Source organism: Oncorhynchus nerka, linkage group LG19 (assembly GCF_034236695.1).
Source record: "Oncorhynchus nerka isolate Pitt River linkage group LG19, Oner_Uvic_2.0, whole genome shotgun sequence".
In the NCBI taxonomy this organism is placed as follows: domain Eukaryota; kingdom Metazoa; phylum Chordata; class Actinopteri; order Salmoniformes; family Salmonidae; genus Oncorhynchus; species Oncorhynchus nerka.
In genome coordinates this window covers 36130998-36156534 of record NC_088414.1, presented here as the reverse complement: position 1 = coordinate 36156534, position 25537 = coordinate 36130998, and the positions used below count along the sequence as shown (strand labels likewise).

Below are 25537 nucleotides of genomic sequence, written 5' to 3'. Positions count from 1 at the left end.
GTTTGGAAACTGCTCCCAAGGATGAACCAGACTTGTGGAGGTCTACAATTTTTTTCGGAGGTCTTGGCTGACTTCTTTTGATTTTCCCATGATGTCAAGCAAAGAGGCACTGAGTTTGAAGGTAGGCCTCCAATTGACTCAAATTATGTCAATTAGCCTATCAGAAGCTTCTAAAGCCATGACATCATTTTCTGGAATTTTCCAAGCTGTTTAAAGGCAGTCAACTTAGTATATGTAAACGTCTGACCCAATGGGTAACGAGGTTCAGTGAATTATAGGTGAAATAATCTGTCTGTAAACATTATTGGAAAAAATACTTGTGTCATGCACAAAGTAGATGTCCAGATGTCAAAACTCTAGTTTGATAACAAGTCATTTGTGGTGTGGTTGAAATATGAGTTTTAATGACTCCAACCTAAGTGTATGTAAACTTCCGACTTCAACTGTACCTCTTCCTCTGTGCTGCCTACTGGCTCTTCTAGGAAGGTTTCTGGCTCAACTAGGGAGGCTGTATCAGTATTATAATGGTCAGTCATGCTATTAATGGAAGGTAGAAAAAAAATAGTGGTTTTACTTTATTACGGCTTTATTACTCTCAGAGGAAAATCAATAAACGGTGTTATCGTAAGCCTGAGTGTCACTGACCAATTATTGATAACAATAAGCAAGAAACAAAAACCCAACATCCAAAAAGCTTTGAAGGAAAGCTGCCATGACATGAGGCAGTGCAGAATTGGGCAATCGTCAAATTCTGCCCCTGACTCACACAGTCACACAGTCACACTTCCTGTGGCAAACTGGCAGCCACAGGGTTTTCAGATTAGACACACACTCTGTGGAGAGAACGTCCTATGTTACCTTGATGTACTCTGTGTGGCTGTGTTCAGCACCTCACCACCTCCTGCTTCTTCCTCTATGACTGCATGGATATCTGGGATGTTGATGATGTATTCAGTCTGGGAGGGGCCAGCCTCCTCCCAGGTCTCTCCTGTCTTCTGCCCTCCTAGATCCCCCGAGGAGACTGGTTCCCTGCTGGTCTAGGTTTGGTTTTGACTACAGCGTGGTCGCTCTTCGGGAAAGCTCTTATTCACCTGGGTGTATTTCTTGGATGGGTTTGGAAATTATATGTATCTACTAATTGTAGATATACATGAGAAATCAACATATTAAATCGCCATAGTGTTGAGGATGATCTATCATGGTTGTCTTTACCTTTCTGTAAGTCTTAGTCAGCAGGTTTCCCATCGAATGAGCTAGAGAGGAGAACTGTGGCCTCTTCTCCAATTTCTCATCAACACTTACACATGACATCATAGCTCATAGCTCACATCATCAAACTCAGAGTTAATGTCACCTTGTCCTATGTTTTACTTACAACCACAAACATTCCTACAGACAAAGAGAGACGGATGAGGCCTCAGATCTTGTCTGTAGCATGAGTGTATTTGGGCATCCTATAGCCTCTCTTCAATGCAGTGTAGAACTGTTGATTCACAGGAATGTCAGGATAGGGCATTCCTCCTGAAGTTAGGCAAAAACAGAGCACATACCTAATATCAAGACATGTATTCATAAATGATCTCTAGTTGCAATAAATTAAAATACATCCGTAATATGCAGAGAATATTCTATTTACCTAGGGTAAAGAGGGTCGCCCCCAGGTGATAAGGGTAGGTAACAACAAATCCACCACGCTGATCCTCAACACAGGGTCCCCTCAGGGGTGCCTGCTCAGTCCCCTCCTGCACTCCCTGTTCACTCATGACTGCACGCCAGGCACAACTCCAACACCATCATTAAGTTTGCCAATGACACAACAGTGGTAGGCCTGTCAACGACAACGGCAAGACAGCCTGTAGGGAGGAGGTCCGAGACCTGGCCGTGTGGTGCCAGGACAACAACCTCTCCCTCAATGTGATCAAGACAAAGGAGATGATTGTGGACTATAGGAAAAAGAGGACAGAGCACGCCCCCATTCTCATCGACGGGGCTGTAGTAGAGCAGGTTGAGAGCTTCAAGCTCTTTGGTGTCCACATCACCAACAAACTAACATGGTCCAAGCATACCAAGACAGTCGTGAAGAGGGCACATCAAAACCTATTCCCCCTCAGGAGACTGCAAAGATTTGGCATGGGTCCTCAGATCCTCAAAAGGTTCTACAGCTGCACCATTGAGAGCATCCTGAATGGTTGCATCACTGCCTGGTATGGCAACTGCTCGGGCCTCCGACCGCAAGGCACTACAGAGAGTAGTGCATACGACCCAGTACATCACTGGGACAAAGCTTCCTGCCATCTAGGACCTCTATACCAGGCGGTGTAAGAGGAAGGCCCTAAAAATGGTCAAAGACTCCAGCCACCCTAGTCATAGACTGTTCTCTCTGCTACCGCATGGGAAGCGGTACCAGAGTGCCACGTCTAGGTCCAAGAGGCTTCTAAACAGTTTCTACCCCCAAGCTATAAGACTCCTGAAGATCTAATCAAATGGCTCCCCAGACTATTTGCATTCCCCCCTCCTTCACACATCTGCTACTCTATGTTGTTATCATCCATGCATAGTCACTTTAATAACTCTACCTATATGTACATATTACCTCAATTACCTCGACTAACCGGTGCCCCCACACATTGAGTCTGTACCGGTACCCCCCTGTATATAGTCTTGCTATTGTTATTTTACTGCTGCTCTTTAATTACAGTGCCTTGCGAAAGTATTCGGCCCCCTTGAACTTTGCGACCTTTTGCCACATTTCAGGCTTCAAACATAAAGATATAAAACTGTATTTTTTTGTGAAGAATCAACAACAAGTGGGACGCCCAATTTTTCAGTTTTTGATTTGTTAAAAAAGTTTGAAATATCCAATAAATGTCGTTCCACTTCATGATTGTGTCCCACTTGTTGTTGATTCTTCACAAAAAAATACAGTTTTATATCAAATCAAAAATCAAATCAAATCAAATTTTATTTGTCACATACACATGGTTAGCAGATGTTAATGCGAGTGTAGCGAAATGCTTGTGCTTCTAGTTCCGACAATGCAGTAATAACCAACAAGTAATCTAACTAACAATTCCAAAACTACTGTCTTATACACAATGTAAGGGGATAAAGAATATGTACATAAGGATATATGAATGAGTGATGGTACAGAGCAGCATAGGCAAGATACAGTAGATGGTATCGAGTACAGTATATACATATGAGATGAGTATGTAAACAAAGTGGCATGGTTAAAGTGGCTAGTGATACATGTATTACATAAGGATGCAGTCGATGATATAGAGTACAGTATATACGTATGCATATGAGATTAATAATGTAGGGTAAGTAACATTATATAAGGTAGCATTGTTTAAAGTGGCTAGTGATATATGTACATCATTTCCCATCAATTCCCATTATTAAAGTGGCTGGAGTTGAGTCAGTGTCAGTGTGTTGGCAGCAGCCACTCAATGTTAGTGGTGGCTGTTTAACAGCCACCACTAACTTTATGTTTGAAGCCTGAAATGTGGCAAAAGGTCGCAAAGTTCGAGGGGGCGGAATACTTTCGTAAGGCACTGTACTTGTTACTTTTATTTCTTATTTGTATTTGTTTCATATTTTTTTAACTGCATTGTTGGTTAGGGGTTTGCAAGTAAGCATTTCACTGCAAGGTCTAAACCTGTTGTATTTGGCGCATGTGACTAATAACATTTGATTTGATTTGATCTCCCAAAGAAGAATGCCAAAAGACCAAACATCACTCAAGGTTCTGTAGTGTCACGCCCTGGCCTTAGTATTTTGTGTTTTCTTTATTATTGTGGTTAGCCAGGGTGTGACATGGGTGATTATGTGTTTGTCTTGTCTAGGGGTTTTGTAGATTAATGGGGTTGTGTTTAGTATAGTATTCTAGGTAAGTCTATGGTTGCCTAGAGTGGTTCTCAATCAAGAGGCAGGTGTTTATCGTTGTCTCTGATTGGGAACCATATTTAGGCAGCCATATTCTTTGAGTATTTCGTGGGTGATTGTTCCTGTCTCTGTGTTTGTTGCACCAGATAGGGCTGTTTCGGTTTTTCACGTTTCTTGTTTTGTAAATTGTTCGTATTTTTCATCTTTCATTAAAGATATATAAAGATAACCACGCTGCATTTTGGTCCTCCTCTCTTTCACCAGACGAAAACTGTAACATAGAGGTTCTGGAAGATACTCTCTGGAGCCATCCACTTCAGTGGCAGGAATGTGTACAATATCAGAGACATACATTAATATATGCCATTTAGCAGATGCTTTTATCCAAAGCGACGTATAGTCATGCGTGCTGTTAGGTAATCCACTGAGCTGCAGCAGACATTAGGTAACCTATTGAGCTATAGAGGACATTAGGTAACCTATTGAGCTAAAGAGGACATTAGGTAATCCACTGAGCTGCAGCAGACATTAGGTAACCTATTGAGCTATAGAGGACATTAGGTAACCTATTGAGCTACAGAGGACATTAGGTAACCTATTGAGCTATAGAGGACATTAGGTAACCTATTGAGCTATAGAGGACATTAGTTAACCTATTGAGCTATAGAGGACATTAGGTAACCTATTGAGCTACAGACGACATTAGGTAACCTATTGAGCTAAAGAGGACATTAGGTAACCTATTGAGCTACAGATGACATTAGGTAACCTATTGAGCTATAGAGGACATTAGGTAACCTATTGAGCTATAGAGGACATTAGGTAACCTATTGAGCTATAGAGGACATTAGGTAACCTATTGAGCTAAAGAGGACATTAGGTAACCTATTGAGGTACAGACGACATTAGGTAACCCATTGAGCTAGAGGACATTAGGTAACCCATTGAGCTACAGACGACATTAGGTAACCTATTGAGCTAAAGAGGACATTAGGTAACCTATTGAGCTAAAGAGGACATTAGGTAACCTATTGAGCTATAGAGGACATTAGGTAACCCAATTTAGGTCAAGACAGGTGTAATATAGAATTACAGATGTATTTGTGGCAAATGACCTTCTGTTTGTGGTACAGTGACGCAAATTGACATTGTTTTGGTAGTCTGACCAAAGTCTTGTAACCGTCTATACCATAAAGACTCTGGGAAAGCTGTTTCACATCCTCTCCTGATCTACCGCAAAAAAAAAGCCAAGAGAAAAACCTCAGTTGAAAAGAGTCCGCAGCCCAGATTTCCCATAACTCAACCATATTCTGGCAACAACAACTTCAATCCAGTGGGAACTTTTAGTGTTTAAAAACCCTCAGAACATTTGATGCCAGCTTTTTTACCTAAAACATATTTTACATTCAGGATGTACAGAACCAACAAGACAAAAACAATATAATAGTTTGCGCAAAGTATGTGACATTAACCCACTTCTGGAAGTTCCTTATAAAAACAGTGTTTCGGTTTCAATCACTTTCACCTCAGAACATAATGGCTGTTTGATGGTTTCTTCCCCTCCATTACTTAGTACAGACTGGGGGGGGGGCGACGACAACATAATATATACAGTACAAGTCAAACGTTTGGACAGACATACTCATTCAAGGGTTTTTCTTAATTTTTACAAAGTGCCAAGGATGTGCAAAGCTGTCATCAAGGCAAAGGGTGGTTACCTTGAATAATATCAAATATCAAATATATTTTGATTTGTTTAACACTTTTTTGGTTACTCCATGATTCCATATGTGTTATTTCATAGTTTTGATGTCTTCGCTATTATTCTACAATGTAGAAAATTGTAATGAATAAAGAAAAACCCTGTAATGAGTAGGTGTGTCCAAACTTTTGACTGGTACCGTATTTTTTTAATCCAGTCGGATAAACACTCCAAACAGTCATTCCGACCCCTCGGAGGCATCCGCATGGTCCTAAAGCACACCGTCTCCTGGTTTTGTATCACATTCCCCAGTTAAAGTTGTGCCCCTGCTACACACACTATACTTCTTTAAATGGCCTGTACACAAATACACTACAATAAAAGCTAAACAAATGAAGTCAACTTACCTTGTAGGCTACGGTAGCTGGTCTGGCGGGATTTCGGCAGCCTCCGACACACGTCTACACTGTTGGCATAGGTTCAAATCCAGCCTACTTGTCACGCCCTGACCGTATAGAGCGTTTTATGTCTCTATTTTGGTTTGGTCAGGGTGTGATTTGGGTGGGCAGTCTATGTTCTATGTTCTATGATTTTCTATTTCCAGGTGGTTGGCCGGGTATGGTTCTCAATCAGAGGCAGCTGTCTATCGTTGTCTCTGATTGAGAACCATACTTGGGTATTTTGTGGGAGGTTAACTTTGTAGTTGTTCAGGGCACATGGCCCAAAGCTTCACGGTTTGTCTTTGTTCAGGGCACATGGCCCAAAGCTTCACGGTTTGTCTTTGTTCAGGGCACATAGCCCAAAGCTTCACGGTTTGTCTTTGTTCAGGGCACATGGCCCAAAGCTTCACGGTTTGTCTTTGTTCAGGGCACATGGCCCAAAGCTTCACGGTTTGTCTTTGTTCAGGGCACATAGCCCAAAGCTTCATGGTTTGTCTTTGTTCAGGGCACATGGCCCAAAGCTTCACGGTTTGTCTTTGTTCAGGGCACATGGCCCAAAGCTTCACGGTTTGTCTTTGTTCAGGGCACATGGCCCAAAGCTTCACGGTTTGTCTTTGTTCAGGGCACATGGCCCAAAGCTTCACGGTTTGTCTTTGTTCAGGGCACATGGCCCAAAGCTTCACGGTTTGTCTTTGTTCAGGGCACATAGCCCAAAGCTTCACGGTTTGTCTTTGTTCAGGGCACATGGCCCAAAGCTTCACGGTTTGTCTTTGTTCAGGGCACATGGCCCAAAGCTTCACGGTTTGTCTTTGTTCAGGGCACATGGCCCAAAGCTTCACGGTTTTGTATTTGTTCAGAGCACATAGCCCAAAGCTTCATGGTTTGTCTTTGTTCAGGGCACATGGCCCAAAGCTTCATGGTTTGTCTTTGTTCAGGGCACATGGCCCAAAGCTTCACGGTTTGTCTTTGTTCAGGGCACATGGCCCAAAGCTTCATGGTTTGTCTTTGTTCAGGGCACATGGCCCAAAGCTTCATGGTTTGTCTTTGTTCAGGGCACATGGCCCAAAGCTTCACGGTTTGTTTTTTTGTTCTTCGTTTTGTCGGCGTCATTTTTAAATAAAGTTCAAATGTACGCTTACCATGCTGCCCTTTGGTCCAGTCCTTCAGCCAGCCGTGACACTACTGCCCTTCGACACAACCTCTTTCCTCACTCTCATCCTCTCTATCTCTGTTCAATAAATTAAAATACTTATATATATATATATATATATATATATATATATATATATATTAAAGTACTCATTCTGCGTTTGGCTATGTAGTTGGAGTTGTTCATGACGTCATGGGCCAAGCCAAAGTCACAGATCTTAACCAGCTTTTCCTGGCAGACGAGAGCGTGAGGACAGGGACAACAGTTCAGACAAGCTGTTATTGAAGTGTCTTGTGGGTTCACTAAGATTATTTCCACGCGGCATCAGTAATGAATGAATGATGTGACATGGCATGATCCGGTATTAATGAGATCGGATTGTGAATCAATCTGTTAAAGCGGATATAAGCCAGCTGTAATGAGTCATATGTTCTTGGATGACAGGAAGTCCATGCCCTTAGCCACCTGGTAACGGAACCCCACTAGATCAGTGCATCTCAGAATAGGGGAGTCACTGATAACGCCATGTCTGCTCTCTCTTGGCCTGAGCAACATAACAGAGAACAAACAATAGTCACAAACTCTGAGACAAGCTGATGGTTTTGATCAAAGTACTGTTTAAAAGGCAATGTCTGGTTACACAAGAGGTTGAAACATTAACAAACCTTTTATGGAAGCCGCTTGCATGTCAAACAGCAAGGTGGAGTGAGAGGCTTCCCTATTTTGGTCTCTTCAGCAGCATTTCAACATCAGAGACAATGTCTACCCACCATCTGTCTGACAGGGAAGTTTAAATGTTTCCTACACGATATCAGGCTGAGGGTTAGTCTGTTTCCACTATATCAGGCTGAGGGTTAGTCTGTTTCCATTATATCAGGCTGAAGGTTAGTCTGTTTCCATTATATCAGGCTGAAGGTTAGTATGGATCACACTATAACAGGCTGGGGGTTAGTCTGTTTCCATTATAACAGGGTGAGGGTTAGTCTGTTTCCATTATAACAGGGTGAGGGTTTGTCTGTTTCCATTATAACCGGCTGAGGGTTAGTCTGTTTCCATTATATCAGGCTGAAGGTTAGTCTGTTTCCATTATATCAGGCTGAAGGTTAGTATGGATCACACTATAACAGGCTGGGGGTTAGTCTGTTTCCATTATAACAGGGTGAGGGTTTGTCTGTTTCCATTATAACCGGCTGAGAGTTAGTCTGTTTCCATTATAACAGGGTGAGGGTTAGTCTGTTTCCATTATAACAGGGTGAGGGTTTGTCTGTTTCCATTATATCAGGCTGAAGGTTAGTATGGATCACACTATAACAGGCTGGGGGTTAGTCTGTTTCCATTATAACAGGCTGGGGGTTAGTCTGTTTCCATTATAACAGGCTGGGGGTTAGTCTGTTTCCATTATAACAGGGTGAGGGTTAGTCTGTTTCCATTATAACAAGGTGAGGGTTAGTCTGTTTCCATTATAACAGGCTGAGGGTTAGTCTGTTTCCATTATAACAGGGTGGGGGTTAGTCTGTTTCCATTATAACAGGGTCAGGGTTTGTCTGTTTCCATTATAACAGGGTGAGGGTTAGTCTGTTTCCATTATAACAGGGTGAGGGTTTGTCTGTTTCCATTATAACAGGTTGAGGGTTAGTGTGGTTTCCACTATAAAAGGCTGAGGGTTAGTTTGGTTCACTCTATATCAGGCTGAGGGTAAGTGTGAGGACTGTTGGTAACATGGAAAAATGCAGAGTCAGGTGCAGGACAGTTCTTAGTAATCATCCAAAATGTTCTCCAAAATAAGTGAGATTCCAACAGGGAACAAATTCAATAATCCCAAGCACGAACAACGAGAACCCGCATGACAAACAATAACGCACAAAACAGAGAAGGAAATCAGAGGGTTAAATAAGGAACATAATTAATGAAATAGAAACCAGGTGTGTATGATCAAGACAAAAAAAATGAAAATGAATCATAGATTGGTGGTGTCTAGAAAGCCGGTGACATCTACCGCCGAACACAGTGACAGTACCCCCCCCCTTGACGCGCGGCTCCAGCAGCACGCCGACACCGGCCTCGGGGACGACCCGGAGGACGAGGCGCAGTAATGATGGATCCAGGATTTCCTCCACCGGCACCCAGCATCTCTCCTCTGGACCGTACCCCTCCCACTCCACGAGGTACTGAAGGCCTCTCGCCTGACATCTGAGTCCATGATGGCTCGCACAGTATACGCCAGGGCCCCCTCGATGTCCAGAGGGGGCGTAGGAACCTCCCGCACCTCAGACTGCTGGAGCGGACCAGCCACCACCGGCCTGAGGAGAGACACATGGAACGAGGGGTTAATACAGTAATCAGGGGGAAGTTGTAACCGGGTCTGACCCGAAACCTGCCCCTTTGCCTGCCCTGCCGGAAGCTGGGTTCGCGGTTTGTGGAGCCATTTAAAGTCCTGAGGAGATTGAATGAGGTTTGTTATAGGTTACAACTTCCTGCGGTGTCGGTCGGCACTCGCCTTCTGCCGCCTGATGGTCCATTGTAAACGCACATGAGCAGCGTCCCATGTCGCCTCCGAGTGCCGAAACCATTCATCCACCGCAGGAGCCTCGATCTGGCTCTGATGCCAAGGTTTCAGGACTGGGTGATAACCTAGCACACACTGGAAAGGGGATAGGTTAGTGGAAGAGTGGCGAAGGGAGTTTTGGGCCATCTCCGCCCAGGGGATGAAAACCGACCACTCCCCTGGCCGGTTCTGGCAATAGGACCGCAGAAACCTACCCACATCCTGGTTTACTCTCTCCACCTGCCCGTTACTCTCGGGGTGGTGAAAACCCGAGGTGAGGCTAACCAAGACCCCCAGGCGTTCCATAAACGCCCTCCAGACTTTAGACGTGAATTGGGGGACCAGTACTTCCCAGCAAGACAGCGCACTGTCCAACCGATGCCAGGATGACCCGAGGAGGGTGACGTGTGGGCCCAACAGATCAAACGATCCCGGACATCAAACGGAACGTACAGACACCCAACTGGACACTGTGGGGGAGTGGGCTCTGCACGTGACGCCTGCTCGATGTCTGCGTCCACCTCCCATACCACTGGTGCCACCAGGCAAGAAGCTGGAATTATGGGAGTAGGCTCTGCGTACTGCTGCTTCGTGTCATACATCCTGGACAGTGCGTCTGCCTTAACATTCTGGGAACCTGGTCTGTAGGATAGAGTGAAAACAAAGCTGGTGAAAAAACATGGCCCACCTCGCCTGGTGAGGGTTCAGTCTCCTAGCTGCCCAAATGTACTCCAGATTGCGGTGGTCAGTCCAAATGAGGAAAGGGTGTTTAGCCCCCTCAAGCCAATGTCTCCACGCTTTCAGAGCCCTGACAACAGCCAACAGCTCCCCCACATCATAGTTTCGCTCCGCTGGGCTGAGCCTCTTCGAGAAGAAAGCGCAGTGGTGGAGCTTTAGTGACGTACCCGAGCGCTGAGACATTACAGCCCCTATCCCAGCCTCGGACGCATCCACCTCAACTATGAACACTAAGGAGGGATCAGGATGAGCCAGCACGGGAGCCGAGGTAAACAGAGCCTTCAGTTGACAAAAAGCCCTGTCCGCTGACCACTGCAGTCGCACCAGTCCCCCCTTCAGCAAGGAGGTAATGTGAGCCGCTACCTGACCAAAACCCCGGATAAATCTCAGGTAGTAGTTGGCAAACCCTAAGAACCGCTGCACCCCCTTTACTGTGGTTGGAGTCGGCCAATTACACAAGGCTAAAATAAGGTAATTCTCCATCTCTACTCCTGACGCGGAAAAGCGGTACCCTAGGAAGGAGAAGAACAGACATTTCTCAGCCTTGACGTACAGGTCATGTTCCAACAGTCGACCAAGCACCCTGCGCACCAGAGACACATGCTCGGCGCGTGTAGCAGAGTATATTAGAATGTCATCTATATACCCCACTACACCCTGCCCGTGCAGGTCCCTGAAAATCTAATCTACAAAGCATTGGAAAACTGATGGAGCATTCATCAACCCGAACGGCATGACTAGATATTCATAGTGCCCAGATGTAGTGCTAAATGCCGTCTCCCACTCATCCCCTCCCTTGATACTCACCAGGTTATAAGCGCTCCTGAGGTCCAATTTTGTGAAGAAGCGCGCCCCGTGCAATGACTCTGTCATACTGGCTATGAGAGGTAGTGGGTAACTGTATTTTATCGTGATCTGATTCAAACCTCGATAGTCAATACACGGACGCAAACCTCCATCCTTCACAAAAAATAAACTTGAGGAGACCGATGAAATGGAAGGCTGAATGTATCCCTGTCCCAGAGATTCGGTGACATATGTTTCCATAGCACCGTCTCCTCCTGTGACAGAGGATACACGTGACTCCTGGGAAGTAAAGCATCTACAAGAAGATTTATCACACAATCCCTCGGTGTGATGGGGTGGTAATTGAGTCGCCCTCTTTTTACAGAAGGCGAGTGCCAAATCGGCATATTCGGGGGGAATGTGCATGGTGGATACCTGGTTTGGACTTTCCACCGTACCGCACTGACGAGACCATCCCTTGAGAGCCCTCTGTTGCCACAAAATAATAGGATCATGAGAGGCCAACCAGGGAAGGCCCAACACAACAGGAAACGCAGGAGAGTCGATCAAAAAGAGACTAATTCTCTCCTCATGATTCTCCTGCGTTATCATACGGAGTGGAGCTGTGACCTCCCTGATTAGCCCTGACCCCAACGGACGACTATCTAAGGCATGTACAGGGAATGGGACATCAACAGGAACAATAGGAATCCCTAAACTAAGTGCAAATGTACGGTCAATAAAGTTCCCAGCTGCACCTGAATCTACTAGCGCATTATGCTGGGAATGCTGGGAAAACTCAGGAAAGGCTACCCACAACCACATGTGTGCAACGGGGAGCTCTGGGTGAGGTGTGTGCCTACTCACCTGAGGTGATCCACCAGTGGCCTGCCACTGTGTGTGCCTACTCACCTGAGGCCTGCCACCTCGATTACCTGGGAAACCTCCCCAGCACCGACCAGAAGTGTGTCCTCTGCGGCCACAGTTGGTGCAGGGAACGGTCCCCCCTCCGGTCCCCCTCATAGCATCACCTCCAATCTCCATAGGGGTAGGATCAGAGGTGCTGGGGGATGGAACTGACGGACCCCGATCTGGACGTCCGCGGGATGCCAACAGGTTATCCAGCCGGATGGATAGGTCCACCAGCTGGTCCAGATTAACGGCGGTGTCCCTGCAGGCTAACTCCCTACAAACGTCCTCGCGTAAACAACACCTGTAGCGATTGTTCAGGGCCCGCTCATTCCATCCTGCGCCCGCGGCCAGAGTTCTAAAATCCAGAGCGAACTCTTGAGCGCTCTCCATCCCCTGTCTTAAATGGAACAAACGTTCCTCTGCCCTCAGGAGGATGACGAAAACTGCCTGGAAGCGGCGGGGTGAAATCTTTGTAATTGTCCAACTTTGGGCCTTCTTCTCCCCAGATGGCGTTGGCCCAGACCAATGCTTTTCCAGTCAGACAAGAGATGAGGGCGCTCACTCTCTCGCGTCCTGAGGGAGCTGGCTGAACAGCTGCCAGGTAGAGCTCCAGCTGGAGTAGGAACCAACCGGGAGCGAGAGTTGAATCCCACTGGATTCTGATGAAGGAAGTGTGGATCTCTGGATTGGTTGTTGTGGAAGCTGGGAAGGTGCTGATGGGTGAACCGGAAAACCACCTCTCTCCAATTGGTCCATGGTTTGCAGCACGCGATCCGTGGCTGTACCGAGACTCTGTAGCATGGTTGCGTGCTGCTGAACAGGCTCCTCATCTCTTCCACCATTGGGAGAGGAGGGCTGGCTGTACCTGCTGACTCCATTTGTTGGTGCGTTTTTCTGTGAGGACATTGGTAACATGGAAAAATGCAGTCAGGCGCAGGACACAGTTCTGAGTAATCATCCAAAATGTACTCCAAAATAAGTAAGATTCCAACAAGGAACAAATACAATAATCCCAAGCACGAACAACGAGAACCCGCATGACAAACAATAACGCACAAACAGAGAGGGAAATCAGAGGGCATAATTAATGGAATAGAAACCAGGTGTGTATGATCAAGACAAAACAAAACGAAAATGAAACATAGATCGGTGGTGTCTAGAAAGCCAGTGACGTCGACCGCTGAACACTGCCGAAAGAAGGAGAGGGACCAACTTCGGCAGAAGTCGTGACAGTAAGTATTGTTTCCACTATATCAGGCTGATCGTTAGTATTTTTCCCAATATATCAGGCTGATGGTTAGTATGGTTTCCACTATATCAGGCTGATCGTTAGTATTTTTCCCAATATATCAGGCTGATGGTTAGTATGGTTTCCACTATAACAGGCTGAGGGTTAGTATCGCCCACACTATAACAGGCTGAGGGTTATAATTGTTTCCACTATATCAGGCCGAGGGTTAGAATGGTTAGCTCTATATCAGGCTGAGGATTAGTGTTGTTTCTACTATATCAGGGTGAGGGTTAGTGTGGTTTCCACTATAACAGGCTGAGGGTTAGTATGGTTAGCTCTATATCAGGCTGAGGGTTAGTGTGGTTTCCACTATATCAGGCTGAGGGTGAGTGTTGTTTCCACTATATCAGGCTGAGGGTTAGTGTTGTTTCCACTATATCAGGCTGAGGGTTAGTATCGCCCACACTATAACAGGCTGAGGGTTAGTATGTTTCACAATGTATCAGGCTGAGGGTTAGCATGGTTTCCACTATATCAGGCTGAGGGTTAACATGGTTTCCACTATATAAGGCTGAGGGTTAGCATGGTTTCCACTATATCAGGCTGAGGGTTAGTATCGCCCACACTATATCAGGCTGAGGGTTAGCATGGTTTCCACTATATCAGGCTGAGGGTTAGCATGGTTTCCACTATAACAGGCTGAGGGTTAGTATGGTTAGCTCTATATCAGGCTGAGTGTTAGTGTTGTTTCCACTATATCAGGCTGAGGGTTAGTATCGCCCACACTATAACAGGCTGAGGGTTAGTATGTTTCACAATGTATCAGGCTGAGGGTTAGCATGGTTTCCACTATATCAGGCTGAGGGTTAGCATGGTTTCCACTATAACAGGCTGAGGGTTAGTATGGTTAGCTCTATATCAGGCTGAGTGTTAGTGTTGTATCCACTTTATCAGGCTTAGGGTTAGCATGGTTTCCACTATAACAGGCTGAGGGTTAGTATGGTTAGCTCTATATCAGGCTGAGGGTTAGTGTGGTTTCCACTATATCAGGCTGAGGGTTAGTGTTGTTTCCACCATATCAGGCTGAGGGTTAGTGTTGTTTCCACTATATCAGGGTGAGGGTTAGTGTGGTTTCCACTATAACAGGCTGAGGGTTAGTATGGTTCACTCTATATCAGGCTGAGGATTAGTGTTGTTTCCACTATAAAAGGCTGAGGGTTGGTATTGTTTCCACTATATCAGGCCGAGGGTTAGCATGGTTTCCACTATATCAGGCCGAGGGTTAGTATGTTTCCACTATAACAGGCTGAGGGTTGGTATTGTTTCCACTATATCAGGCTGAGGGTTAGCATGGTTTCCACTATAACAGGCTGAGGGTTAGTATGTTTACACTATAACAGGCTGATGGTTAGTATCGCCCACACTATAACAGGCTGAGGGTTAGTATCGCCCACACTATATCAGGCTGAGGGTTAGTATCGCCCACACTATAACAGGCTGAGGGTTAGTATGTTTCCACTATAACAGGCTGAGGGTTAGTATGTTTCCACTATAACAGGCTGAGGGTTAGTATGTTTCCCAATGTATCAGGCTGAGGGTTAGCATGGTTTCCACTATAACAGGCTGAGGGTTAGTATGTTTACACTATAACAGGCTGAGGGTTAGTATCGCCCACACTATAACAGGCTGAGGGTTGGTTCATCCACCTCTGGCCTGCTCGCCTCCCTACCACTGAGGAAGTACAGTTCCCGCTCAGCCCAGTCAAAACTGTTCGCTGCTCTGGCCCCCCAATGGTGGAACAAACTCCCTCACGACGCCAGGACAGCGGAGTCAATCACCACCTTCCGGAGACACCTGAAACCCCACCTCTTTAAGGAATACCTAGGATAGGATAAAGTAATCCTTCTCCCCCCCTTAAAATACCTAGATGCACTATTGTAAAGTGGCTGTTCCACTGGATGTCATAAGGTGAAAGCACCAATTTGTAAGTCGCTCTGGATAAGAGCGTCTGCTAAATGACTTAAATGTAAATGGTATTGTTTCCACTATATCAGGCTGAGGGTTAGCATGGTTTCCACTATATCAGGCTGAGGGTTAGTGTGGTTTCCACTATATCAGGCTGAGGGTGAGTGTTGTTTCCACTATATCAGGCTGAGGGTGAGTGTTGTTTCCACTATATCAGGCTGAGGGTTAGTGTTGTTTCCACTATATCAGGCTGAGGGTTAGTGTGGTTTCCACTATAACAGGCTGAGGGTTAGTATGGTTCACTCTATATCAGGCTGAGGATTAGTGTTGTTTCCACTATAAAAGGCTGAGGGTTGGTATTGTTTCACAATGTATCAGGCTGACGGTTAGCATGGTTTCCACTATATCAGGCTGAGGGTTAGCATGGTTTCCACTATATCAGGCTGAGGGTTAGTATCGCCCACACTATAACAGGCTGAGGGTTAGTATGTTTCACAATGTATCAGGCTGAGGGTTAGCATGGTTTCCACTATATCAGGCTGAGGGTTAGCATGGTTTCCACTATAACAGGCTGAGGGTTAGTATGGTTAGCTCTATATCAGGCTGAGGGTTAGTGTGGTTTCCACTATATCAGGCTGAGGTTAATGTTGTTTCCACCATATCAGGCTGAGGGTTAGTGTTGTTTCCACTATATCAGGGTGAGGGTTAGTGTGGTTTCCACTATATCAGGCTGAGGGTTAGCATGGTTTCCACTATAACAGGCTGAGAGTTAGTATGTTTACACTATAACAGGCTGAGGGTTAGTATCGCCCACACTATAACAGGCTGAGGGTTAGTATGGTTTCCACTATATCAGGCTGAGGGTTAGCATGGTTTCCACTATAACAGGCTGAGAGTTAGTATGTTTACACTATAACAGGCTGAGGGTTAGTATCGCCCACACTATAACAGGCTGAGGGTTAGTATCGCCCACACTATATCAGGCTGAGGGTTAGTATCGCCCACACTATAACAGGCTGAGGGTTAGTATGTTTCCACTATAACAGGCTGAGGGTTAGTATGGTTTCCACTATAACAGGCTGAGGGTTAGTATGGTTAGCTCTATATCAGGCTGAGGGTTAGTGTGGTTTCCACTATGTCAGGCTGAGGGTTAGTGTTGTTTCCACCATATCAGGCTGTGGGTTAGTGTTGTTTCCACTATATCAGGGTGAGGGTTAGTGTGGTTTCCACTATAACAGGCTGAGGGTTAGTATGGTTCACTCTATATCAGGCTGAGGATTAGTGTTGTTTCCACTATAAAAGGCTGAGGGTTGGTATTGTTTCCACTATATCAGGCCGAGGGTTAGTATGTTTCCACTATAACAGGCTGAGGGTTGGTATTGTTTCCACTATATCAGGCTGAGGGTTAGTATCGCCCACACTATAACAGGCTGAGGGTTAGTATGGTTTCCACTATATCAGGCTGAGGGTTAGCATGGTTTCCACTATAACAGGCTGAGGGTTAGTATGTTTACACTATAACAGGCTGAGGGTTAGTATCGCCCACACTATAAAAGGCTGAGGGTTGGTATTGTTTCCACTATATCAGGCTGAGGGTTAGCATGGTTTCCACTATATCAGGCTGAGGGTTAGCATGGTTTCCACTATATCAGGCTGAGGGTTAGTATCGCCCACACTATAACAGGCTGAGGGTTGGTATTGTTTCCACTATATCAGGCCGAGGGTTAGCATGGTTTCCACTATAACAGGCTCAGGGTTAGTATCGCCCACACTATATCAGGCTGAGGGTTAGCATGGTTTCCACTATAACAGGCTGAGGGTTAGTATCGCCCACACTATATCAGGCCGAGGGTTAGTATGTTTCCACTATAACAGGCTGAGGGTTAGTATCGCCCACACTATAACAGGCTGAGGGTTGGTATTGTTTCCACTATATCAGGCTGAGGGTTAGCATGGTTTCCACTATATCAGGCTGAGGGTTAGCATGGTTTCCACTATAACAGGCTGAGGGTTAGTATCGCCCACACTATATCAGGCTGAGGGTTAGTATTGCCCACACTATAACAGGCTGAGGGTTAGCATGGTTTCCACTATATCAGGCTGAGGGTTATTATGGTTTCCACTATATCAGGCTGAGGGTTAGCATGGTTTCCACTATATCAGGCTGAGGGTTAGCATGGTTTCCACTATAACAGGCTGAGGGTTAGTATCGCCCACACTATATCAGGCTGAGGGTTAGTATCGCACACACTATAACAGGCTGAGGGTTAGCATGGTTTCCACTATATCAGGCTGAGGGTTAGTATGGTTTCCACTATATCAGGCTGAGGGTTAGTATCGCCCACACTATAAAAGGCTGAGGGTTGGTATTGTTTCCACTATTTCATGCTGAGGGTTAGCATTATTTCCACTATCTCTACCTTGTCCTTGGTTGCTGTCCTGATGGTAGGTTGTCTCATAGGCCGACAGCTCAATGCCTGCATACTTGACGTTATCGCTCAGCTCTTGCACGGGGACATAATTTAAAGAATCATCCTTAGTCATGTCCATGTAACCCCCATTGCTCTCTCTGAGAAACACGAAGGGGCACAACAGTAAGTGCCAGTATGTCTTTGATTGTGAAGTGCTGCACATATCAGCATCCCTGCATTTTAAAATCTGTGTAGTACTGCAAGAAGGTGTGCCTTTTGCGGTGGAGGTAGTCAACCAAGTCGCCGTAGCGACAGTACTCAGTTATTAGGTATATAGGACAGTTGTTAATACACACACTTTGACTGACGTGGTAATTATGTTAAGGCTGAGATTCAAACCTGAACTGTGGAAGATCTGCATTCCGGTGCGCTTGATTGACATTTAAATAACATTTCCATTTGAGCTGACATATGCAGCGTTTATCATGAATACGGTCTCCAACAACACAAAAACATTGCCTGTAAAAGGTGCACAGATGAATAAAGGTAATTGGATAGAATCTAACCCGAAGTCGTTAAAGTAGTGGTATGCTTCCCAGTTCCCACCTCATTTGGTACAGGTCCCAAGTAGGTTGACAATGTTTACATGGGGCCCAAGGGGACTCGTTATTTTCAGCTCAGATATTAGAGGCTGAGTCTCACTTCTCCTTGCTGTGGTTGTCCGTCAAATGCAATAGGAGAACACACAGCATTGCAATATTATTCCGTGGTAGAGAAAGAGGACACGGGTCTGTGGTTTGCGTGTACATTTTAGGATTTCGTTTTGTTTTGAAGTTGTTGGTGACGCATAAAGCACTTACACTTGAGCATCTTCACAGCCACTTTGATGGTGGACTGGGTGTGACCAAATCCGTATGCTGTGGCCTCCACGACCCTCCTGAACGTGTGACCTAGTGTGACAGAAAATGAGGTGCACTGTTAGCTTAGCCAACGCCAAATCTATCAATAAAGCATGACTTATACAGTATATAGGCTACGCTATTCACATAATTATGCTAAAACATATTCACTTACTGAGTTGTAATATTCCCTCACTCAGGACCATGCTGTCTCGGGGCACCTCCCACTCACAGTCATAGAGCAGGTGCATAGGGTCGATGTAGGTGCACTCGTGGTTGTCTGAGCTTACTGACTCCATCACCTTCCATCAAATCTCATAGCGGGGCTTCTGAAGGCAGAGAACAAAAGCCTGTCAGAGTTTTATAAATGATATATATATATATATATGATATACTTAACTGTCCCTGACGGGAGATATGTCTTGGACAATTAAAGAGTGCTGTTGATTCCATGTAAATACATAGAATCAGATTGATTCAACGTACCTAGAATAACTAGGCCATCCCACACCCACACAAATGTTTGTTATGACATCAAGGCTGTGACTTAGGTGGCAGTTCAGTTCCACATGAAGGCTCTTTAGAACTGCTAGCCAGGCTCCAGTCCGTTATCGTCATCATCCCTAATGTTACAGTCTCATCTTCAACAGTAGCATCACTATCAACACAAATGTGATGGGAAGAGACGTTGAGTCCTTGAAAAGCACTATATACGCTAGGGCCCATATGTTAGTATTAGGAGATGGAGATAGGTTTCTGTGTGCGTGTCACCTTTCTCCAGAGGGCAATGAGGAAGACGACAGTGATGACTACGAGGACTAACACTGCAGCCAGCACAGCCACCTGGGAGAACAGAGCTGCAGACACACACACAGAGATAGGAGCTCATACAACAGGTGGTCCTCTGTAGCTCAGTTGGTAGAACATGGCTCTTGCAATACCAGGGTAGTGGGTTTTGATTCTCAGCACCACCGATACTTAAAATATGTATTTGGATAAAAGCTTCTGCTAAATGGCATGTTATGTACTCTTTTAGCCACAGAGTATTTTCATCAGTTAATCAAAAATTATTTTACATCAGTTGTTGATAGTTACTGTAAATACTTATTTTCATTGTGTCATAGTCCTTGACTTCAATCCATGCTGAGTCAGTGCTTACAGTTGGAGACGAGTTTGATGTCCCAGGCCCTGTGACCTCTGTCGTTGCGGGCTTCACAGCGTACTGACATAACACTGTTCATGGCCTGAAAGGTCAACAGGCTGCAGACCTGGTAGACTCCTGAGGTCTCAATGTGTCTCACGCTCATCTGGATGCTGCCGTTGTCTGGGTCAGCCAGAAGAGTGCTTCCATGCTGTGGTCTTACGACTGCATCTGGGTGATGAGGTCATAATTGTGGATTCTCTTGGTGATGATAGAAAAATATCAGAGTTGGGGTCAATTCCATTTAAATTCCAGTCAATTCAGAAAGCAGACCAAATTCCAATTCCCCTTCCAAGTTTTCTTCATTGAAAATCATTGAAGAGAATTGGAATTCTACTTCTTGAATCAACTGGAACTGAAATGTAATTGACCCCAACCCTGGAAAATATTATTGTTCTGTCTATGAGACTTTCTATCTCAGTGAAATATTGGGTGACTGAAAAAACAACTATAGACTATTGAGTGTCTAAAATAAGCAACAGGTCTAACAATTATGACTAATATTTACGAATGTGGCCCTAGCGCTGCACTACCCTCTACATTTTGAGAGGAGAAAGTCGCAACACAACTGAAGAGGCTGAATATGCTTCATTGTGTTGGTCAGTATTTATTTCCAGGGTTTTTCCCTCTTACTTTACCATGGTTTCACAGCTGTACCAGTGAACAGTGGGTGTGGGGGCCCCATCTGTGACACAGAGCACACCGTGGCCCTGGTCCATGTGCTGGTTAGACAGATCTACTATCTTCGGGGGAGCTGCAGGGAGAGGAAATATCCCATGAGAATGTGAAAAGTAAGTATGGAAACATATGTAGGCCATTGTTTTATCACTAGAAAGAAACTATTCACCATTCTTTATATTCCAATGTGATAACTCAATAAAGGAAAATGTATGACTGAATAGTGACCCCGTCTGTAATGTAGACACGTCTAATGCTCCAGAGCGGATAATTATATCTCAGCTGTGTATTTATGTATCTTACCCTTGATCTGCAGGTCAAAGGTGATCTCTTTGACGTCATCTCCATCGGCCACCTGGACGGTGTAGAGACCCATCTGTCCATCCTGACCCTTACCAAGATAAGAGTACTGTGGTAACTGGAAGTCAAAGGTCAAAAGGAAAATAACACAATCAATATCAATACAACTTTATTGTCCATGTTAGTGAACAACAGAAATGTGTCTGCTTCTAGGTATTTATCATGGGGCTTATGCATTGATTGTCATCATAATCAAATATTTTATTCTGTTGGGATGTCAATGACATGTATGATGGGTACCTGGTCTTATGCACGTGTTTGGTGTCAAGGATACCGTGTCCCCAGCGAGGGTGGTGTTGTCTCTGGTCCATAAACACCTGAGGTCCACAGTGAAAGTTGCGCCTCTGTATATAATCCTTCACCCATTAGTTCACTCATCTCTTTACGAGGAAACTCCCATGTGAAGTAAACTATCTCTGCTTTGCTACAGTACAATTAACCATCAAGGCCTTGCCTTGTTTCAGCACTGTCTTTAAGAGACTCATAAAGGTGTTCATGGACTTCTGGACTGTTAAGAATAAAACGCAAAGACAGAGGACATCATAACAGGCCCAACGTTCATGCGGGCTGGTCTTCAAAAGCATTTTACAGCTAGCTTTTTAAAGGCAATTTTAAGACATCTGTTGAGACACTCTTCCTTTTGGTTGAAGTTTCACTTTGTGGGTTGTGTTGACACAGAGCCTTACCCACAATGCTGTAGACATAATACACCTGGGGCACCTTCTCCTCTCCGTTCATGGCACCTCGGCAGATGTAGGAGCTGTCTTTCAGGATGTCGGTGATCCCTTTACTGGGATGATATGTTCCTTCCACATGGGCCCGGCTGCCCAGCTCATACAGGGTCACGTTAACGCCGGGGTCAAACACCACACAGGGAATGGTACCTTCCTCTCCCTCCTTCATCATTACTCCTGGCCCCAGGGGAACAAACCATTTGTCTGGGTCTGAGGGGAGGACAGAGATCAGGTACATGTCCACCACATGTTAGACTTTGAAGAAGGGAAGTAAATTCTGAAACCAGCACTGATTTGTATTAACTTTGAAATGTCACAGTTTGTCCCTCCATAGTCCTCCTATAATAGAAGAGATTGATGGTCTATGATGGCCTAGGATGGTATAGGATGGTCTATGATGGCCTATGATGGTATAGGATGGTCTAGGATGGCCTAGGATGGCCTAGGATGGTATATGATGGCCTAGGATGGCCTATGATGGCCTAGGATGGCCTAGGATGGTCTGATGGCCTAGGATGGCCTAGGATGGCCTATGATGGTCTATGATGGCCTAGGATGGCCTAGGATGGTCTGATGGCCTAGGATGGCCTAGGATGCTCTGATGGCCTAGGATGGCCTATGATGGTCTCATGGCCTAGGATGGCCTAGGATGCTCTGATGGCCTAAGGATGGCCTAGGATGGCTTTAGGATGGTCTAGCAGTCTAAGCCGCTGCCTCTGGATTACATCTAATAGATACTGCTATTTCAGAACACTGACTCCTCTCTATCTCTGTGCCATCCAATACAAAATGTACAAATACATGAGTGGAACTGCCCCACTCCTTTAAAAAAATACAAATAAAATATAAGGTTCATACATGGTGTTAAGTCTTACTCGGTACAAAGACTGCTATGTCCTTGGTCTCCTCTGTCGAGGGCTCCTCACAGACGTGGTTCCCAGAGTGTCTCCAGGTGACGTTGTGGAGGACCAGCACACTGGGGGTTCCTCTGTCCTCCACAGACAGTCCCTCCAGGCTGGGCTCGTGAGCAGACTTCCAGGTCACCTTGCTCCAACCAGAACAGATCACTGTGAAGGAGAAGTTGGTGCTCAGTACTTTTCACTTGGGCTGAAGCTCCAGACTGAGGCTCTCTGGACAAAACTGCAGGAGCACTTGGAAATAATGAGAATAACAACACAGACACAGTCTTAATCGATTACAATGTAACTTGCAGTATAAAAACACAAAGATGGCCACCAAAGATAGAGCCTTTGCCAAGCCCACCTCTTTACAAATGTGAAAGAGTCATGTTAAATAAAATACAAAAATGTGATGGAATTATGTTAAATAAAATACAAACGTGATGGAGTCATGTTAAATAAAATACAAACGTGATGGAATCATGTTAAATAAAATACAAACGTGATGGAATCATGTTAAATAAAATACAAACGTGATGGAATCATGTTAAATAAAATACAAATGTGATGGAGTCAGTAAAATTGTGTAGAGAGAGGACTTTGAAGTTGAGTGCACGTGCTTAGCGTCATATCCAGAGGTTGTCTTTGGGAAATAGACGTATGAGTGCTGCCAGCATTGCAGCAGAGGTTGAAGGGGTGGGGGATCAGCCTGTCAGTGCTAAGACCATACGTCGTACACTGCATCAAATTGGACTGCATGGCTGTCGTCCCAGAAGGAAGCCTCTTCTAAAGATGATGCACAAGAAAGCCCGCAAACAGTTTGCTGAAGACAAGCAGACTAAGGACATGGATTACTGGAACCATGTTCTGTGGTCTGATGAAACCAAGATCAACTTATTTGGTTCAGATGGTGTCAAGCGTGTGTGGTGGCAACCAGGTGAGGAGTACAAAGACAAGTGTGTCTTGCCTACAGTCAAGCATGGTGGTGGGAGTGTCATGGTCTGGGGCTGCATGAGTGCTGCCGGCACTGGGGAGCTACAGTTCATTGAGGGAACCATGAATGCCAACATGTACTGTGACATACTGAAGCAGAGCATGATCCCCTCCCTTCGGAGACTGGGCCTCAGGGCAGTATTCCAACATGATAACGACCCCAAACACACCTCCAAGACGACCACTGCCTTGCTAAAGGAGCTGAGGGTAAAGGTGATGGACTGGCCAAGCATGTCTCCAGACCTAAACCCTATTGAGCATCTGTGGGGCATCCTCAAACGGAAGGTGGAGGAGTGCAAGTTCTCTAACATCCACCAGCTCCGTGATGTTGTCATGGAGGAGTGAAGGAGGACTCCAGTGACAACCTGTGACGCTCTGGTGAACTCCATGCCCAGGAGGGTTAAGGCAGTGCTGGAAAATGATGGCCACACAAAATATTGACACTTTGGGCCCAATTTGGACATTTTCACTTAGGGGTGTACTCACTTTTGTTGCCAGCGGTTTAGACATTAATGGCTGTGTGTTGAGTTATTTTGAGGGGACAGCAAATTTACACTGTTATACAAGCTGCACACTCACTACTTTACATTGTAGCAAAGTGTCATTTCTTCAGTGTTGTCACATGAAAAGATATACTCAAATATTTACAAAAATGTGAGGGGTGTACTCACTTTGTGATATACTGTACATATGTACCTCAATGACCTCGTACCCCTGCACATGGACTCTGTACTGGTACCCCGTGTATATAGACAAGTTATCCTTTACTCATTGTGTATTTATTTGATTTTCTCTCTCTGGATTGTTGGAAAGGACCCGTAAGTAAAGCGCATGAAACTGCCTTGGGAGCCCCCCCCCCAAATAAACCTGATAATATTAATACAACTAAATAATCTAGTGCCATATGATGAAGGCAGTTTCCATGACCACACATGGAAGGGGGGGGGGGTCACAGATAGCCAGACAGCCAATGAGATCAGATAGGAAGCTCTTTTCTAATTATAAGTATCATCTCGGGACTCATTCTCTTAGAGGAATTCAAACAAATATAGATTATTTGCCAGAAACCACAATCTGACTTTGCAAAAGGTTTGCAAGTGTAAAAGCATCAATAGCTTGTAAGCCTATTGGCTCAGGTCCTATAATGTTAGTTGCTAACTGCCTAGAGGTGCTGGCTGGGAGTCAACATTTCTAATAAAACAAAAGAATCTGGCACCCTATGACCTCATAGATCAAATAAAAACTGTTTCCATGAACACACACACACGACCTCCCTCACCAGGGTGGTACCACTGAGTACGTGTGTAGGATCTTAATTTGATCAATCTTTTGTTCCTGATAAATTTCCTGCACCACAGGAAATGAAGATGAACTTCTTGATTTACATAAATTCACTGAAAACCCACACTACCATATGGTTGTACTAACAGTATTGCACTTTGCATGTAGCCTACTTTTAGCCAGCTAATAGTCTAACCACAGATTAAGCAACATTATGGACTAAATGTAAAAATCCTGTTGCTACATGATTATTTTGCTGTGACAATATAGGTCAAATTAAGATCCTACATCTGTAAATGAGAGATACTTTATGTACGGAAAGTCGGCATGAGAGTAAATTCCTAACAGGCCTGATCTGGGCATCGCCTCATCTGTTCCATCAGTAATGCTCTGGACCATGGTTGTATTTATGAAACTCTCTGGGCTGAGCTAAAAGCCTCCTAGCTGTTTTCTTATAATTGTGAGCGAGGCAGAGCCTGAGCCTGGCTATCACATGCTCTCTGTGACGAGGAACACTGGCCTCCCTTGTGTGGCGGCGAGGGATTGACACACCAGACGTAACCAGCCAACAGACACTGAGCCTGTGGCACCCTACCAACTAATGTTATTCCTATTGGAGAGGCTGCAAAAGAAACTGAACCTCTGTTTCATATGGCTTACACTCACGTATCCGATCTAGCACTGCAATGACTCCATTACTGGGACATTTCCAGTCCATGTACAT

At 45.1% G+C, this 25537-nt stretch overlaps 1 pseudogene; it reads right to left on the bottom strand.

Annotated features, from left to right (window-relative positions):
- Positions 1–547: 547 nt before the first annotated feature.
- Positions 548–25537, bottom strand: LOC115119299 (platelet-derived growth factor receptor beta-like; annotated as a pseudogene).